The sequence below is a fragment of the Chelmon rostratus genome, chromosome 17 (genome assembly GCF_017976325.1).
Source record: "Chelmon rostratus isolate fCheRos1 chromosome 17, fCheRos1.pri, whole genome shotgun sequence".
NCBI lineage: Eukaryota > Metazoa > Chordata > Actinopteri > Chaetodontiformes > Chaetodontidae > Chelmon > Chelmon rostratus.
In genome coordinates, this window is record NC_055674.1 from 507205 (window position 1) to 524137 (window position 16933).

General features: G+C 43.6%; 1 pseudogene; it reads right to left on the reverse strand.

The window, feature by feature from the left end:
* Window positions 1–47: 47 nt before the first annotated feature.
* LOC121620348 lies at window positions 48–16157 on the reverse strand (annotated as a pseudogene).
* Window positions 16158–16933: the final 776 nt, after the last annotated feature.

Consider the following 16933-nt stretch of genomic DNA (forward strand, 5'->3'; position numbering starts at 1 on the left):
ATTCTGGATAAAAATGTAATCTGTCTGAGGAGTTACTGATCGGCACACGCAGACACTCAAACTGGACGAGGCGTCCTTCACAAAGCTTCTTTAGACTAATGGTTTTATTAATGATTAATATAACTAATGTTTTAGTGGTTTAGAGATCAGTTATTAGGCATCGAGAAGAAGAATGTCTGGGTTGCCCTGTCGACTTTTTGGAAAGCCTGAAACTTTTTATGACACAATGTCATCAAACTTTTAGTCAGAAACACTAAAACAGCTGATAAATACTAATACAAATAAACATACACAAAAGGCATCCCATTCTTCAACTAGCACCTGTCCAGGTCAGCCAACGTGGTTGGTTTGGTCACTCAGGCACGAACAGCACGCCCAAGCTGATCCCCCGAGTGTCCAGTGGGGTTCAGGTTCAGGATCCGTCATGAACAGGCTTTCCAACGGTTCCAGATTTATTTACAAGAAGCATCGTTACAACCGAGAAGAAATCTACACACATTTCCGTATGTATTATGCTGTTTGCTCTTTCAGTGTCAAATTTATATATAAAACATATAAATCATTTTTTCACTGTCACTGTTGTTCCTTTAAAACTGGTCACATGACCACATTTCTACTTTACACACTAATTATTAATTTTCTTTTACTGACGGACTGATTCTCATCTCAGCTCTTTGACTTCAGACTGATCAACAAGTGATGCGAGGAAACCGAGAAACGATCAAGAGTTTATTTCAGACAGCTGCAGTTTAAACACAGAGACCAGTAAGAGATGCATGCTGTTAAACTGGGATTACAACGAGCCGTCAGTCCCATTTTGAATCTAAAGCTACGATCATCACTACAGTTAGAACGACTGCCTGTCCTCCATCACAGGAAATAAGTCACGTTATTAACATCTATTAACATGTTTCTGTTCGTTTAGAAGGTTTTTACAACGTTTGACAGCAAACAGTTCGTAAGGCAAACACACAGGCACGACTTCCTGTCGCAGCTCAAAGCATCGTCACCTGCTGCACGTGAGCTCTGCAGTCTGGCTTCACTGGACTTTCAACATTTACCTGAAAGGTGAATGTTCTGTCACAGAAGATCTCAATAACCAAGAGAACATCAAGTATCTGAATGGAATCTGGTAGCGATTCAAGCTGACGTGTCACTGAGGTCAAGAGTTCCTGGCTGATGACCAGTGAGCTGGATTTAACAGAAATAACTGAGAATTATTACTTGTTGTCATATTTTGCTCTGAGACACAGATAATTCTGCCCACCAGGAGGAGAATATTAAATTAGCTGATTTCTGACTGGAGTCTGGTGATACGACTTTCCCCACCAGCCTTAAAAAAGGTCTTTTTCATCATATTACAACATATTCTGGAGTCATATCGAGAACACAATATGATTTTAAGAAAAAACATTTGAACATAAAGTCACGATTTTATGAGAATAAAGTCAAACCTGTGAAAAAGTGACTGTAAGAATTAAATTTGAGCTGAGCTACAAACAGTTTGACAAACAGTAAATCATTAATCTGATTTCAGATCAGTTTTTAAAGAAATCTAAATGAAGCAAACAAAAGGCAAACTTCCTGTTCTCCACTAGGGATTCAACCAATCTTTAAAAAACGGTTTTAAATTTGAATCTCGTTTCTTTTAGAAATGATTTCATCTGTTGTAACTCTGTGGCTGCAGGCGGACGCTCCGACAGCACAGGTGAAGCATCTTCAGGTGAGACTGACGATCACAAACTCTTTCTACCCACGAAACGTGGAAGCAGAAAAGCTCCTTCATACAACTCAACATGAAAAAGACGATTGAAGACGAGTCCTGACGCAGAACAACAGGAAGTTCTGAAGACGTGTGGCACCGAGAGAAACGTTCGTTAATCCATCTGCTTCAGACTCAGTGAGACACCTTTAAACTACAAACATCACGGAGTAAAGTCGCAGTTTAATGAGGAAAAATCTGAACGTGTTGAGAATAAAAACATGTTTGGAGAAAAAAGCCCAGAAACTGAAGGACAACTCGAGTCTTCAGGATGAAAACGAACAAAATAAAAACTCTGTTTCTACGGTTTCATCAGAACTTTTTACTCTCGTCTTTATTCCAAAATATTCTCTCCTCATATCGACTCAGAAAACTGTTTGAGAGATTAGAACTCTGCTCCAACACAGGAACCTATAATCCAGATTAGATTACATAACTGATCTCGTTCTTAAATCTTTATTAAAGTAACGACTTTTCTCATAAAACTGTACCTGGTGTTTGTACCTTCACGACTCCATCAAACGCATCGTAGATAAGGTTGTATGAACATTTCCATTCAGTCCAAACTTTATCTCTTAATGTTACGACTTTATCTCTTAATGTTACGAGTTTATCTCTTAATGATACGAGTTTATCTCTTAATGATACGAGTTTATCTCTTAATGTTACGAGTTTCTCCTCATGACGGCTTTTAGTTGAATTAAAGATGTTTTCATCACATTCTGACTTCAAATCTCTTCTCGTCACAACCAAACCTTCTCTTTGTGCTCCATTACTGACTTTTACAGCTGTTCGTCATAACTGTGACTTCTGACTCAAACATGTTTTATTCTCAGTGACTGAAACTGCTTCACGCTTTGAATTCTGGGTAATTATTGAGCACTGCAGGGAGAGACTCGAAGCGTCGCCGTCATGCTGACGAAACACAAAATGTTCAAAAAAAGACGACATGCAACAAGTTCAGTTTGTAGTTAGAGAAGGAAGGAAGGAAGGAAGGAAGGAAGGAAGGAAGGAAGGACGAGTCCTTGCTGCAGGCGGAAGACTTCCTGTTTGACTGTGATTGTCTGTCCCTTCACCCCCCCACATCACCGACATGGTCTGAGCCGCTGGCCGGCCTGCAGCAGGGGGAGTCAGGTGAGGCTGTTCTGTCCATCTTGGCACTTAAAGACTCGACGTCCTCAGAAACTGATCTCACATCAGGTCACGTCCCGCCAAAATAAAGTGCATCACATCGCTGACATCACCAGGACAGGCGTGGCTGATGATGATGATGAAGATGATGATGATGATACAGTTGAAGTATTTACAGGTATTTTCATCTTCCTCCTGAACCAAACATCCCATCTGTCTCAGCAACAGGACAGGAAGTGACTTCAGTCCAGTTTACAGTTTTTCTGAACCCTCCTAGATCCTGATCCTGATCCAGAGCCAGCGCCCTGAAGGAGCTGAGACTAGCGTGTTTGTCCTGCTGGTTTACAAGGACATCTGAATTATGAACATTAGAGGAAGTTTAATGTTCGAAGAGGAGGCTGTAACCTTCCTCCCCTGAACACGTGAAACTGATTTCATCATGTTTGACCTTTGACCGGGGAATCGGCGCCACCTGCTGTTTGGTGACGGCGGATGTTACTGATCTGGGTCTGAAGACAGATGACTAAAAGCTCGTCCGGGATTCTTCTTCTGCATCTTCTTATCGTGTTGTTTGCTGCAGGACTACCCGGTGAAGAAGATGACTTCATCACCAGGTTGCCATGGAAATAAAAGAAATCAGGTGAAGACGAGGTTCTCAAATAGAACAGAAGAACCACGTAGTGACGAACAGCTGGAAGCAGAATCAGCGTGTTTCCTAAATGTTCATAATCCAGATTCACCCCACGACGAACCGGAAGAATCCTTCCATGAGCATCCGTCCACCCACAGGGGGCGCAGCAGCTGTCAGCTCCACAAACTGTTCTTCTTCATGTGTCCGTAACCTCCGCAGAGCTTCAGAGGAGCTGCAGACTCACCTGCAGACTCACCTGCAGACTCACCTGCAGACGTGGAGCTGCTCATCGCTCTTGCAAAGAAAAAGTGCAAGTGCAAAAAAAAAAAAAAACCAATCAGAAGAACTTAGGGGTCGAAGGAGAAGTTGAAATAAGAGAATAAGAGGTGAAAGTTGGCAGAGCAGGCGGCTCCTCTTCATCAGCAGCTTCACACTGAAGACTCTGCACAACGCTCTGTCGCCTCTGACAGTCACATGATCACACCTCTCCTCAGCCAATCAGCTGTCAGTGCAGATGAGGCGGTGATGGAGGTGTTGTGGATGACGAAGCTGAACGTGATGTCATCAAACAGGATGGAGGTGTGTGTGTGTGTGTGTGTGTGTGTGTGTGTGTGTGTGGTCCAGCTGTGATGTGGTCTTCATGGTTCACCTCCCGACAGGAGGCAGCGGAGGAGCTCCTCTCATCACTGCAACAAACAAACAGAAACAGCTCATTAGCGCCCCCTCAGGCCGGGATGAAACAGGTCAGAGGTCGTCATCAGGATTCAGGCTCCTGACCACAGACAGCGTCTCTAGCTCTGATCTGAGAAACAAATGCAGGAACATCTGTAGAGCAACACAGAGGAAGCTAGCTCGGATAGCCAGTTAGCTTAATACTGAGCGGGGCTAATCCCTGAACAGGCTAATTACTGAAACAAGACTGAAGCAATCAAACAGTGATACAACAAACACAGCGAGTAGACAGCACCAGCATGAAGTCCAGAGAGAGAGCGGAGTGACTGACGTCTGCTACGCTAATGAATTCACAACATAAATCAAATATTTAGTTTCTTTCAGGGGGGGCAGAGGTCCTGTTGGGGGGCGGGGCGACCCCCCAGGTGAAGACGGGAGACACAGCGTACCTCTGTTGGCCTTGCTGGGGTAGATCTTGGCGAAGTGTCGGTACTCGTCCGGAGGAGGGAAGTCGTCCAGAGGATGGAACGAATACTTGGACTCAAAATCATCTGCAGGAGAGAAAACTTTATTTTATTGTCTGATAAACGGCTGAATTCACTGCAACAAAGTCTGAGGAGGGAGACAAAGACAGGAAGAGTGAAAGGATGGAGAGAAGAGACTGATGGAGGAGAAGAATGAAAACACTGAGGAGGCACCTGTCACCTGCAGCTCACATGATGAACTGAGTTCATTCATAAAGACAGAAACAAGAATTAAAGTTATAACTGAAGTTATGCTGAAACGACTCGTTCAGAAAAATTAATCCTCCTTTCTGACCTGCTGAGGTTTCAGGATTTTCTGCCCCCCCTCTAACAGACGCTGTTTCCTGACTCATCTCTATCACTTCTTCTCTGAACCACATGCAGCACTTCCTGTAACTGTTTCACATTAAGAGCCTGGCAGAGGGCGGAGTGACGGCGGCCTCTGAGCCACACAGCGAGCAGGAGCCGGCTGTCGGCGATCAGCTGATCAGCGATCAGCTGATCAGCGGGAAAACAAAAGGAAACTAAACTTTTCCTCTAAATCACGACGACAGTAAACTGGATCTCTTCAGAGTTTGGTGAGTCAGTCGGACAAAACAGGAGTTAATCAATAATGAGAATAATCAGTTCCTGAGATCAGGTGGGGACTCTGGACCAAAGACCCTGAAGCGGATTCTGTTTGTGGTTCTGTGTTTTCTGGTCTGAGCAGGTTCAGAGACGGACTCACCCACAAATGAACGAGGGATGGAGGAGGAGGAGGAGTGTCCGTTGCGGAGAGGAGGGGGAGGTGGGGGAGGAGCAGCGGGGGTGCGGGTGGGCGGGGGAGGAGGTTTCCCTCTGGCGGGGGGCTCAGAGGAGAGGGAGGGGCTACCATGTGTCCTGTAAGGAGGGGGGGGGCGGGGCTTCTCTTCCACCTGCCCTCGATGACTGGACCGGAACAGGAGGAGCTGAGGAGAGAGACCAATACAGATCATTAATACAGGTGACTGATCAGCACAGGTGATCAGCACAGGTGACTGATCAACACAGGTGATCAGCACAGGTGATCAGCACAGGGGATCAGTACAGGTGACTGATTAACACAGGTGATCAACACAGGTGATTTCACACCTCTGGACTTCCTCCAGATGTGGTCAGACAGAAGTGATCTCAGTCCGATCGCACTGTGCTGACACTGCATTAACATCTCAGGTGTAAATGTGAGACAGGTAGACTGATGACATCACTACCTGCAGCTGTTTTTAACAAGGTGAAATGTTGATGTGTGTGTTGGGCACTCACCTGCTCCTCTACCTGGCGTCTCCCTGATCGGGGGTGGCGGTCTATTGGCACCCTGTTGAGAGGGAGTGGGAGAGGCAGGGGGAGGAGGTGGGGCGGGGCCTCTGGTGGGGGTGTGGCCTCCTGGCGAGGGGGCGGTTCTCTTGTTGCTGAGGGAGTTGTGACGCTGCGGCAGCTCTGGCGCCGCTTCAGCACTGCCGCCTGTCGGACCATTAGTGATGCGGTAAGGAGGAGGGGGAGGGGCCAGAGAGGTGGAGGAGGCGGGGTTTCCTCCCGAGGTGGGAGGGCGTCTGCTGTTGCCTGGAGATGGGGGAGGTTTGGAGGGGAGGGGCGGGGTATTGTTTGGGGTCAGGGGGAGGGGCTTCTCTCTGTTGTAAGAAGAGGAGGAGGGAGGGGAGGGGGCGTTACCACGGCGACAGAGAGGAGGAGGTGGAGGAGGGGCAGAGGAGGAGTGCTTCATGCTAGTAGAGGGAGAGGAGGCTGCAGAAGAGGGGGAGGAGGGGGAGGGAGAGGAGGACAGGTTAGGCAGAGAGGGACGCTGGGAACGAGACGTCTCCATTGGTGACAACGCCTGAGGGGAGGGGCTTTCTGTGTCGTCATGGCGATGGCTGGGAGGGCGAGGCGCTGTACCTCGAGTGGAGGGAGAACGTCCAGAGGAACCGTCTGCAAGAAACATGGAGGCAACAAGAATTAACAACCATCAGCTAAAAACTACAAAAAAACAACAAACTACAACAACAATTAACAACCATCAGCTAAAAACTACAAAAAAAACACAAACTACAACAATTAACAACCATCAGCTAAAAACTACAAAAAAAACACAAACTACAACAACAATTAACAACCATCAGCTAAAAACTACAAAAAAAAACACAAACTACAACAACAATTAACAACCATCAGCTAAAAACTACAAAAAAACACAAACTACAACAACAATTAACAACCATCAGCTAAAAACTACAAAAAACTACAACAATTAACAACCATCAGCTAAAAACTACAAAAAAACACAAACTACAACAACAATTAACAACCATCAGCTAAAAACTACAAAAAACACAAACTACAACAACAATTAACAACCATCAGCTAAAAACTACAAAAAACTACAACAATTAACAACCATCAGCTAAAAACTACAAAAAACACAAACTACAACAACAATTAACAACCATCAGCTAAAAACTACAAAAAAACTACAAACTACAACAACAATTAACAACCATCAGCTAAAAACTACAAAAAACTACAACAATTAACAACCACCAGCTAAAAACTACAAAAAAACACAAACTACAACAACAATTAACAACCATCAGCTAAAAACTACAAAAAACACAAACTACAACAACAATTAACAACCATCAGCTAAAAACTACAAAAAAACTACAAACTACAACAACAATTAACAACCATCAGCTAAAAACTACAAAAAACTACAAACTACAACAATTAACAACCATCAGCTAAAAACTACAAAAAACACAAACTACAACAACAATTAACAACCATCAGCTAAAAACTACAAAAAGACACAAACTACAACAACAATTAACAACCATCAGCTAAAAACTACAAAAAAACTACAAACTACAACAACAATTAACAACCATCAGCTAAAAACTAAAAAAAAACTACAAACTAAAACAATTAACAACCATCAGCTGAAAACTACAAAAAACCACAAACTACAACAATTAACAACCATCAGCTAAAAACTACAAACTACAACAACAATTAACAACCATCAGCTAAAAACTACAAATAAACTACAAACTACAACAACAATTAACAACCATCAGCTAAAAACTACAAAAAAACTACAAACTACAACAACAATTAACAACCATCAGCTCAAAACTACAAAAAACTACAAACTAAAACAATTAACAACCATCAGCTAAAAACTATAATAAAAACCACAAACTACAACAATTAACAACCATCAGCTAAAAACTACAAACTACAACGACAATTAACAACCATCAGCTAAAAACTACAAAAAAAACTACAAACTACAACAACAATTAACAACCATCAGCTAAAAACTACAAACTACAACAACAATTAACAACCATCAGCTAAAAACTACAAAAAACTACAAACTAAAACAATTAACAACCATCAGCTAAAAACTATAATAAAAACCACAAACTACAACAATTAACAACCATCAGCTAAAAACTACAAACTACAACGACAATTAACAACCATCAGCTAAAAACTACAAAAAAAACTACAAACTACAACAACAATTAACAACCATCAGCTAAAAACTACAAAAAAACTACAAACTACAACAATTAACAACCGTCAGCTAAAAACTACAAAAAAACCACAAACTACAACAACAATTAACAACCATCAGCTAAAAACTACAAAAAACTACAAACTACAACAACAATTAACAACCATCAGCTAAAAACTATAAAAAAAACTACAAACTACAACAACAATTAACAACCATCAGCTAAAAACTACTGTCAGCGTGTTGTAGTCCGAACTTCTCTGGTCTTTGTTTGGGCCGCAGCTCCAGTCAAACAAGTTACTGCACGTTAGTGTAAGTTACTACACGTTAGTGTACGTTAGTGCACGTTAGTGTACGTTAGTGTACGTTAGTGCAAGTTACTGAATGTTAGCGTAAGTTACTGTATGTTAGCGTAAGTTAGTGTATGTTAGCGCGAGTTACTGTATGTTAGTTTAAGTTAGCATAAGTTAGCGCAAGTTACTGTATGGTAAATGGACTGTACTTATATAGATAGATAGATACTTTATATTGCGCTTTTGTAGTCTGACGACCACTCAAAGTGCTTTTACAACACAAGCCTGCATTCACCCATTCACATAACGGTAGCTAGGCCGCCTGCTCATTATGAACATGAATCAAAAAGCATTCAGTCTTTTACTCAGTGGTCTGCTGGGGCTGTGGAAGCTCTGAGAGGGACAGAAAGAGACTGAACAGGCTGGTTCTGTCCTGGACTGTCCTCTGGACACCACTGAGGATGTAGGTGAGAGGAGGATGTTAGCCAAGCTGACATCCATCATGGACAACCCCTCCCACCCCCTGCATGACACAGTTGCTGCTTTTTTTTCCCTCCACTTTGTTTAAATAACTTGATGGACACATAATGTTTCATGTCCACTCTCATTAGTGACCAGCTATATGCAGCTATTCCTATTAGGGCGACCGTGGCTCAGGAGGTAGAGCAGCGGGCGATCCCTGAACTCGGCGGTTGCTAAAGTTGCTAAATTGTGTTAATGCTTAATAATGAGCTAGCTACCATGTGTGAATGGGTGAATGCAGGCTCGTAACGCACTCTGAGGGGTCAGCAGACTAGAAAAGCGCTACACAAACACAGTTTATTTAGCATTTAGCATTCCCGATATGATGAATTTGTTCTGCAAATGTTGCAATCGCTAAATGCTGCTGAACACAGCACCTTTTTAAAAACAGTATGAACAGTACAAATATATAAAACACATTCTAGAAATATCAAAAATAATAGCACAACATCACAGAAAGCGTAAAACGAAAAAAAAAACCATCAATCTCACCTCCAACCGGTCTTAGCTTAGGAACTCCACCCGGGAATAGCCCTCCAATTGGTGGAACAGAACCCGATGGACTTCCTGCTGCACTGCCATTGGCTCCCCCTGTTGTTGCTCCACCTCCTTTGGGCTCTAAGAACCACAACCATTGGACAAGTAATAAGGGCTCTGTCTCCTGAGGGCATGATGTTACTACACTGACACGACGATGACATCACCGACCATATGACAAAATGTGTGAAGGTGAGGAGGGATGCAGGTGAGATGCAGTAACTGTCACACACTGAGGTGAGATAAAGTGGGCTGACGTGGGATGAAGTGGGATGAAGTGGGCTGACGTGGGGTGAAGTGAGACGGTAAAATTGAATGTTTACGCTCCCACGCAGCTCCGATGACATCATCGACCGCACAACATGAGTGACAAACAAACAGTTGAAAACACGTTGAAATTAATCATCTATGACATCACAGGGCTGTGAGGCTGCACACTCACTCATGACTGAGCACAGAAACACAATTAACAAGCTGCATTTCATTTAGTCAAAGCAGAACCAGATTCCACAAACGTCTAACAAAACAATATTTTACTTTGAAGATTCAGATCAATAATGATCTGTGATCTATTGTTAGATTCAATTACCCAGCAGAATATAAAGTAATTCAATTATGCTCCATATTTACCTGCTGCAACACTGAAGTGATGAAGACGTTAAAGCTTGAATAATTAGCACACAACAGTTTAATATATAGATCAACCTGAGACGGGCCACTCTGCATAATGAGTACTTCTACTTTTGGCACTTTCAGTACGCTTTGATGAAAATACTTTCTCCACTGTGGTAAAGTGAAAGATGTGGATCCTTCTGCCACCACGGTGATCGTGTAGCTGACACGACGTGGACTCAGAATGATCTGAGTCCTCAAAATGATCTGAGTCCACGTCGTGGAAAACGTCAGTCCGGGTTTGCGGATCTCAGATTTTAACTTGGTGTTTACAGAATTCTGATCATCACTGAATCAAATGATGAGTTGAAGTAAATCAGAGTTATCCTCGAAGAATCGGTCAGATGATTCTGCAGCTGTTACAGAATCAAAGATGTCTGCCACCCAGTCAGGTGTTACGATCTCCACAGCAGGAAGCTGCATGCCGACAGGGAGCAGGTGAGCTGAGCAGCCTTAAATTAGCTCATCGGCTAGCTTAGCATAGCCACATCACACCTCAGTGGAGCAGCCGCTGTGACGGCCTTCGTAATGACAATTCACAGCGTTTTGGTTTTAATTAACTAGCTAACAAGCTAGCAAGCTAACAGACTCTGCTACATGCTCGGCTCTGGAACAGTACTGTGGAGGACTGACAGGAGACGTCACAGTGGATCTCCTGCCTGATCCTGCAACGAGCTGGTTTCACCTCAACAGTTTGGAAGTGGAACTATTTCTTGTTGAACAACAGTGTAGTCATCCGCCCTTTGCCTCTATGCAGCGTGTCCAGGTGTAGCGCCGGTTTCCACCACTGAGGACACATCTTTGGTAACACTGGGGAGAGTTTCCACTGTGCACACATTTTACAGGTAGACATCACTATATTTGTACTCAGTATATTTAATTTCCTTAGCTCGATGTGGAGATACGTGGTTTCAACATGACAGAGACCCTCAAGTTAAAAAACGAACAGTTATCGTAATCATCAACGTATTTTAGCGAACTGAGGCGGGGGCTGCATTTCCAGGCCCCAGCGGTGTTTTAGCAGAATGCTGATGATGAAGGACGTCGTACGCCACGTAGACCCAAACATAGAATGGAAGTGAATGTTTTGGTCCATAGATTGGCCCCATTACTCCTGATACCTGTTTCAGGTACGTCCCTGATAATCTGCTCAAAGATGATCATGAATAAAATGTATCGAGGCTTTATTTCTGCAGTCTGGTCGGTTCTGTCTGAGGAGACGAGGACCTGGACTCAGTGCTTCTCACAGTCACTGTTCAACAACAAAGAGTTCCAGTTCTGTACTTCTGTTTGTCTTCAGATGAAACAAACCAGATCCATCCGGTTCATCGCTGAGCTTCACTGTGACGGAGGCAGACATCTTTACACACAGCAGCAAGCATCATCAGGGCAACAGGTGTTCTGCAGGACGCTGCAGGATCTGTTCTAACCAGCCACTCCTTCACCTGTGCATCTCCTGTCCTTGACCTGTCCTTGACCTGTCCTTGACCTGGGCATCACCTGTACTTCTCCTGTCCACATCCTGTCCCTCACCTGTGCATCACCTGTCCTTCTCATGTCCTTCACCTATCCTTCACCTGTCCTTTACCTGTGCTTCACCTGTCCATCACCTGTCCATCACCTGTCCTTCAGTTGTCCATCACCTGTCCATCACCTGTGCATCACCCGTGCATCACTTGTACTTCTCCTGTCCACATCCTGTCCTTCACCTGTCCACATCCTGTCCTTCACCTGTCCTTCACCTGTCCTTCACCTGTCCTTCACCTGTCCACATCCTGTGCATCACCTGTCCTTCGCCTGTGGATCACTTGTCCATCACCTGTCCTTCTCATGTCCATCACCTGTGCTTCACCTGTCCTTCACCTCAGCAGACAACAGTGTTTGAGGTGATGACTTTACCGGAGTCCTGTGGTGCAGTGTGAGTATCTAAGAATTAAAATGCAGACTTGTGAACATCCAAACCAGAGTGAGCTCCGATCATCAAAGATCAGAAAAAACAAAAGTCAGAGCAGAACTTAAAGTGGAGCTAAATCATCAAAAGTCACGACACAAACAACAGGAACAGATTAGATGAGGAGGGACGAACAGAAACAACATGAACAAACAGGGTCAGATCAGGTGTGGAGTGAGATCAGCTGACTGTCCTGATATTCAAAATGTGGCAGATCAATACGGTTCCAGCACGTTCTGCAGGAACCTGCAGGAACCTGCAGAAACCTGCAGAAACCCACGGGATCCCTTCATCTGATTGGCTGAAGTGACTGACAGATGTTTTGATCGTGCCTGCCCTCGACCAGATCCTGGACTTTCACCTGGGCTCAAATGAGTTGTGAGGGAGGTCTTCATCCTCACCTCCTGCTGTACTCTTCATCCTGTCTGAACGGAGCTAACAAGAACTGATCCTCATCATCAAACATTTCATGTCTCCACCTGCTGAATCAAACTCTCAGCTGTAAAAGCTCAGCTTCAGCTCTTTGACATTAACTCTGAAAAAACAAACGTGTTCTTTGTCTGGATGAAGGTATTTTAATACTGAAACCAAAGACGGTTCCACTGATTGAGAAGCATCACTCTGAATCATTTTGACAGTCTGTGTGATGTCACAGTGATGTCACTCCTACGAACATGTGACTCAATCAGGCTCATTTCTCTCACGTGTGGCTCGAGATGATGATACGAGGTTTTCTTCTTCTCCTCAGTCTGCAGCATAAAGCACAAACACCTTCAGTGATCTCACCTCTTTTGGAGTTTTTTTTTGTTTCATAAATGAAGGAAAACAAAAAATGTGTTGACTAAAAGTTTCGCTGTCAGTTTGACTCAAAGATGATTTAAACCTGACAGGTGCTTTTAAATCCATCCAATCAAAGGTTCAGAGGATTTAAATCTGGATTTCTGTCATCACACATGATTTAGCCCGTTTGGTGCATATTAAGATCTGCTCTGTTTGTTTGTTCACACACAGGAAACGTGGGGGCTGGCTGAAACCCGCTGCCTCCTGCATCATCCTCTAACAGCACAGAAGGGTGGTGGTCTTACTCTCTAGCGACAGAGCGGAGCTCTTATCTCCGGCCGTCCTCTGCTGCTCCTCGGACGGCGCCCCCTGCTGTTTAGGCTGGCTCTGCTGCTGGTGTAGGTATTGGTATAAGCGAATGTATGGGTGATCTGTGGGGGGTGTTTGGCTCTTTGGTGTTTGGCTCTTACTGTCGAGCAGCGGAGCGCTGCGGTCGTTCACCACCGCCACCTTCTTTAGCCTGGTGCCTTTACAGATGTCCGACAGCAGAGCGCCGCGGCCTTTGCTCTCCTCTCTGCTCAGGTTAGGAGGGGTGGTGTTGGCCTGCGGGGGGGGGGGGTGGGGGTGGGGGGGGGGGGGTGGGTGGTGGAAGGAAAGAGGGAGAATTACACCATCGGTCCACTATGAATCCAAACGTGTTCTGGCTTGTTCTCACAGTAAAGATTGAAGTGCAACCTGCCGTTAACGGTAGGATTCTTCTTCTTTGTGATTGATAAATTGAATTTAAAATAATAATAATAATAATAATTTGGAAACACCTGAAGAATCAGGTGAAAGAAAGAAAAACTAAATTGATGCACAAGTTGAATTTTTTTTACATTTTTAAAGGAGGAAAAATGAATTTGTGTGTGAAAAAGTCAAAAGATCATAAAAGTGGTTGTGATTCAGCGTCATGACAGTCCATCCAAACTGACGTTAGCATCACAGAGCTAACAGGCTAAAACATTTTTCCACACCAAAGGCTGCAACTCGTTCAGTTCAGTTCTACTTATAGAGAAGTCGTCTCAGGACAGTTTGACCAAACTCTTTAACACTGTTTTCATTCACCACCAATACGCTGATTATTTTCTTATTGATTAATTGTGTGTTTGTTGGAAGCAGCAGATCCTCCAGACTGAGAAGCTGGGACGAGATCATGTTTGAAAGAAACGCCTAATCAATATTTAAAATGATGCTAATTATTAGAGGATGAAAAAGTGGTGATGATGATGATGATGATGATGACAATGTGTGTGTGTCTGGTTACCTGGCTGAAGGTGGGGGGAGGTGGGGGTCCCCCTGGAGGTGGGGGAGGAGGTGGAGGGATGGGCATCCTGCAGCTGTTACAACACACACCTGATCACCCTGAAACACACAAACAGCACATTACAGCCCCGTCTTTCTGATGAGGTCTCCATGGAAACCAAACAGAAGAAGTCTAAATGTCTTAGATTGTGTCTTCCTGACAGCGCCCCCTGTCTGTGCATTAACCAGTCAGACTGATGCTGGTTCTCGCCGGTCGTCTCCGAGCCACATCGACTGATACTTTATGGTTTTTTGGTTTGGTAGCTGGTAGCAGTTTGACTGCTTTGTAGTGTACTGGGATCTCCACCAGGTGGCAGCGTAAGCCTGGCTATAACTGCTCGATGTGGACATCCTGATCAAACCCCAGTCCTCCTCCGAGCCAGAACTGAAACTGATCTGAACTCAGATATCTTTTTATGGTTTTAGTTGACAGTGATCCGTCGATAGTGGTCTGTACATCCATGAGTTTATATTAATGTTTGATTCATTGACACACACGAGAGGACGTCACATGACAGACTATAACACACAGATCCACACATTTACAAACACCTCATCAAACACGTTCATAGACAAGGTCCACATCAAAAACCACAGTACTTGGACTAGACTAACATCCACACTCCAGGGACAGTTTCAAACAGTCTTTACATTAACCCTTCATGTGCTGCTAATTGACCATCCAGACCACATCAAACCAGATCTAGATTTAAAAAAAAACTGCCTTCTCAGACCTGGACTGGACCGACATGGACTGGACTGTTTAAAACCCAGTGACAGAAACCTCTAAAAGGTTTGTGAAAACAGAAAATGTTTCATTTCAGAACACATTGGATCAGGTCTAGATCTAAAACTACTGTACTTCAACCTGGACCTGCAGGACTAGAAAACCAGACAGAAGAAAAACCAAAATCCATTTTATATAGCCTCAACAAATCTGGACTAGATTAACAAGTAGAGCCTGAAGACAAATTAAATCTGTGGAAGCTTTATTATATTTGTTCAAACAGCCTCCATCGAGTCCACATCAGTCCGGGTGTGATTCAGAAGACCCCTGTTAAACCTGGAACGACAGATGCTTATGTATGATTTGGTCTTCGTCCAGACCATCACCTTTCAGATTTGTGAATTTTTGTTCTATTTGTCAAACCAGAACTAAAACTAGCTTCGACTTCCCTGCAGACCACATCACACCTGGTCTGGATCCAAACCAGTTTACTTACACTTGTCAAGCCTGCACTAGTTTAACAAGCAGAGTCTAACTAACTAACTGTTTTACACCTAAATTCAAAGGTATTTATTGTAGTTGTTACAACAGAAAAGCAGCGATTTCATTTCTGCTTGTCAGCATCGTCAGCTAGCTGAATTAGCACCTAGCTAGCATCATCAGCACCGGCCCGACTCTGAATCTGTGCGGGCTGCTGAACGACCACTTCAGCCTCTCTCCGAAGCTCTTCTCCAGCTGTTTGGGTCAATAATCAACATCTGTCACGACAAACACGCAGATACAAACTGGCCTGTTGGCTTCACACGACAGTAAAAACTGTGAGTAATTGATATGCAGAGGTAGCTAACCCGCTAGCCTAGCCTGATAGCTGAGTGTTAGCATTAGCAGGAGGTCTGTGCAGCATCACCAGCACATCCAGACAGGTGAAATAAAGCCTACCTGTGAGCGTTAGCGGCGCTCTGGGGTTAACTCATCCTTTAGTCTGTCTGTTCAGTGGTTCATGTCTCTGTCGGTGTTTCACTTTTTGCTGTATTTCTCTTCTGCGGACAGTTAGCTCTGCGGTTAGCCGTTAGCCTCTGTGCTGCAGCTCTGCACTGAAATTTTTTTTATTTCTCTGTAGTCAACACACAGGAGCACGTGACCTGAGCGGAAATGCACTGCTGCTGCAGCTGCTGCAGCGAGATGCTTTTCTTATTCTATTATGTATTAAATCTCTGAAACTAATGAAAAACATAAGCAACTCTAATATAACTATTCTTTAGGCACTTATTGTTACAACAAGGCTTCGATTAACAGAACCCCTTTTGTATTTTTGACTATATTTTATGCATCGTATTGAGAACACTTGACTTCAACACCCATGCTTATCTTTTACAATCAATATACAAACATCTGATAAATGACTATACCAGCCTGTAATATAGTTGTAAGTAGATATAAGAACATATGTGTTTGTTAATGTTCAGTATTTATTAGAACTTCTCCTTGAAGACACAGCTTATTATTACAGCTACTTTACATTGTTACTGCTGTATTTCACTGCTGCACCACAGCCTCCATATTCAGATGTCCACGGGAAGAGTCATAAACACTTAATTATTGTTACGACTTGGCAACATAATAGTGGGTTGTACTCCATTGATTACATGTTGAGATGCTGATTATAGATGATAAATGGGGGTAAAACTAAAGTGTTACCAATATAAGGCACACATTTACTGTACAAGCTTTAAAATTAAATGATTGAATCAGATAAAATGCATTCCTCTCCTTTAAAAATGTAAAACTTGCTTTCTACTTATATAATTCTGAAGATGATTTTGTACAACTGCGCCACCCTGTAATCCAGCAGGCG